This window comes from Perca fluviatilis, chromosome 21 (assembly GCF_010015445.1).
Source record: "Perca fluviatilis chromosome 21, GENO_Pfluv_1.0, whole genome shotgun sequence".
Taxonomy (NCBI): Eukaryota; Metazoa; Chordata; class Actinopteri; order Perciformes; family Percidae; genus Perca; species Perca fluviatilis.
Genome location: NC_053132.1, coordinates 4084718 through 4088449, shown reverse-complemented (window position 1 = coordinate 4088449; position 3732 = coordinate 4084718). Strand labels below are relative to the sequence as shown.

General features: G+C 42.5%; 1 long non-coding RNA gene across 1 annotated transcript; it reads right to left on the bottom strand.

The window, feature by feature from the left end:
- Positions 1-611: 611 nt before the first annotated feature.
- Positions 612-3126, bottom strand: LOC120551338. Its single transcript, XR_005637865.1, has 2 exons — positions 2932-3126; positions 612-1356 (listed from the first exon to the last, which is right to left on the bottom strand). It is a non-coding gene; the product is annotated as an uncharacterized LOC120551338 (long non-coding RNA).
- Between the last annotated feature and the right edge of the window lie 606 nt (positions 3127-3732).

Sequence of the window (3732 nt, the reverse complement as noted above, 5' to 3'; positions counted from 1 at the left end):
GAATGTAGTCTTTTTTTTAACTCTGCTAATTCTACAGCACTTCTTAACCCTCCTGTTGTCCCTGGACAACAAAAAGTTTCTATATGAGAAATTTGGGTTTTCTTTCAAACTAATTGTACAAAAAAATAACGTGGATGGTTCCCTACAACGCTCTTAACAAGTTAAATAAATAATCATTTCACTACTTTCATTGAATTTGGGTGTTTTAGTCAATTTTATAGCATTTGAAGAAAAATAAAATTGATAAAAGTGACAAAAATGTCAAAAAAATGACACAAATGTTTTATAAAAGTAAAAAAAAAAGTCAAAAAGTGACGTCAGAAAAAAGTGACACAAATGTTGAATTTTGTTTTACAAAAGTTTAAAAAAAAGGTGACAAATGTAAAGAAAAAAAAAAGTTGCAGGTCGATGGGAAGACAACAGGAGGGTTAAAACAGAGTAGTGCTTGTGCAACAAAAGAAGACATTCTGAATAGAGAAAGATGAGTGAGGCACTAACTAACTTTGCGAGAGCCGAAGTGATTTACTTTCCCCAACTGGAAAGCTGTCGGACAGCGAGACATTTCAGAGGATACGCGACTTGAAAGAATGATGTGAGACTGCGAAGAAAAACACAAAAAATCACATATTTTATGCAAACATAGGTGCAAAAAAAAGCATATAACTGAAGTAACTCTTAATCAAAGTTCAGTTAACTATGGCAACGATAACAAGCAGAACATTTTTGGCATTCAGTTTGGTATCTTTGGGCTCCAGCGCTGCACTTTCTGACAAAACATATGAGTCAGAGAATACTTTGAGAGCTGACAATGCTGATTTATGGATAGTTTGTGTGGTACAACAGTGGCAGTTAGAGGAAAATCTCCAAGAGTTTCCCGAAAAGGCAAAATCAACTTAGCCCATGGTTCTTTCCAGTAACGCTGACTCATAATAAATGGGTCCGAAGTGAACCATGAAGGTCACTGAAAGTCTTCTTATGTGGAGACCTGCAGCAGTTAGCCCTGTGCAGAAGACATCTGAAAGCCAGAGGGGCCTAGTTGCCAAAATTTAAAAAGAAACAGAAGAGATGGTCGGTGCCAACCAACTGTCAGCCGTGAGCAGAGCCAACAGAAGTAAAAATGGGTCACATATTACGTAAGGAGGATACCGAATTATAAAATGATGTGCGGATGTTTTGTTAGACATGTGGAGGACAGACACTGAGTCAGCAGAGGAGAGCTCAGGGAGAAAATCTGCTCCGTCAATCAGGACAAACTGGGTCACCGGTTCCATTCACATCTCATCCAACTGGGGTCCAAACGAAAGAAAAACTCCCTGCTCCTCTCCTCCGGCTGGAAGATGGGATTTATCTGCATTCCTGGAGGATGAAAAGATGTCAATCCCGTTTTAATTATCTCTCTATGCGAGTGTGTAAGCACTTCAGCTTCTTCCACATTACAGTTGGACAGCACAATACTGTATGTTTGCATGGTCAAGCAGAGTTAGCTGCAAGATGGCAACTCCATATTATAGAGGTGTCAAACTCACTATGGGCCACATTGGAAAAAGAGAAGAAGGGCCAGACATGTATAGTTTATTGACATGCTTTTTTTTCATTGAAAAAGTAAAATATCTTTGACTTTTGTTACTGCATGTCGCTTTTTATGTACATTTTTGTAGCTTTTTATCATAATTTTTGTTGTTATTAACGACTTTTTGTGGCATTCTCAGACAGATATGTCTCTATTTTCACAAAGTTCCAAAGCCATCATGGAATTTAGCAAATCAAGCAAAATAATGATTTTTTACAACAACCTGTTTCTCAGCCTGAATATAAAAACTCTGCCAAATTCTGCTTTGAATGTCACGTTTTCCCATGTTTTTGGTCTGGTGCACAACTAGGCGGGCCAAAATCTATGGTGAACCTAAATGGATATGAAGGCTGGATCTAAATCTGCAAGGGGCCGGATTCGCCCTCCTACGTACTTCCGCTCAATTTTCATTTCCCTTCAGTACTCCGTCTGGGTTTGCGGTACAGTCTTGGGTTTTCTCCGGCCAAATATTTGGCGGTCCAGTCAGCGAACAGAGGGAGTGGCTGAGAACGATGGCGTTGAGGTCGTGCGCTAGTTTGAGTTGTAGTTCTGTAATGGCGGCGTAGCAAATTGAAGCCCGAGTAAGACCAGTCTTTGCTGAGTTGTGTTGGTGGCCATGATTTCGTGGCCCTCCTCCCCATGGGGTTCCGGAAAAACTTGATTTTCTAGCTCACTCCGTTAGTGGTGAAGGAGTCGGCTAAGGCTAACGCTAGCGATGCAAACATACGTTGCAACCAAACGTTAGCGATTGGTTATGGCAGATCCAGAGTGGCTCTGGGCAGATCCAATAGTTTTTAACTTCAACAGAGTACCCGCCTTCAAGGAAGTTAACACTACCAGAGTCTGGTAGGACCAGGCTAATGGACCAGAGTCTGGTAGGACCAGGCTAGTGGACCAGAGTCTGGTAGGACCAGGCTAATGTATCAGAGTCTGGTAGGACCAGGCTAATGGACCAGAGTCTGGTAGGACCAGGCTAGTGGACCAGAGTCTGGTAGGACCAGGCTAGTGTACCAGAGTCTGGTAGGACCAGGCTAATGGACCAGAGTCTGGTAGGACCAGGCTAGTGTACCAGAGTCTGGTAGGACCAGGCTAATGGACCAGAGTCTGGTAGGACCAGGCTAGTGGACCAGAGTCTGGTAGGACCAGGCTAGTGGACCAGAGTTTGGTAGGACCAGGCTAGTGGACCAGAGTCTGGTAGGACCAGGCTAGTGGACCAGAGTTTGGTAGGACCAGGCTAGTGGACCAGAGTTTGGTAGGACCAGGCTAGTGGACCAGAGTCTGGTAGGACCAGGCTAACAAATCATGAACTATAGGGAAAACAGTTGAAGTCATTCAAAGATAAAAAGATAAATATATATCACCAGAAGGTCCTCTCATTATCAGTCCTGGAGCTTTTCGCCCTCGATCTTCCTCAGCAGATGGAGTTGCCTAATTTCCTTTTTTTTGACCATGTTGATGTAAAAGACATTTTGAGATCAATAGTGTCTTCATGACCATGGAAACAGCAATTGACAAAACAATCTAAAAAAGCATTTAAATAATTGATTTGAGGAAACTAATTTATAGAAATAAATATAAAAAAGGTGTCATTTAAAAATGATATGATTTTTTCCCCCAATAATCACCAACTGGCACGCTGTCAAAATGCTTGGAATCTAGTTGTTGAGTGCTAACAAATAAGTTGCTGTTTTGTCTTTGCCAAAATGTTGAAACCCTTAAATCTAGCCACTACAGTAGGAGACACGGATTTAGTTGAAACCCCATGGCGTTGGCCTACGTCAGCTGGCCTCCGTGAACCTGCACAGCAACATGTTACTAACCTCCCAGTGTTAACTGTGTCAAGTGTTACGTAACACCTTCGCTCCACTGGGTCTTCTTCACTCATACATACACACACACACACACTGGGCCCAGCATTGCGTCATGCATTGTTGAACTCAGTATTTCAGCGTGCAACACGGCACAGAGGGAGGACACGCCAGAGACGCAGAGCGGAGAACAAGATGTTTGAGAGACAACTTGTTTTCTCGCTCGGCTGCTGTGGTCGTGCTGGAGTTCAAGTTCTGTTCTTTTTCATCGACACTTAACGTCTTTATTAAAGCTGTAGTGCGTAGTTTCTGCCGCCCCCATGAGGAATCCTAAGTAAGTGACAACAACACTGT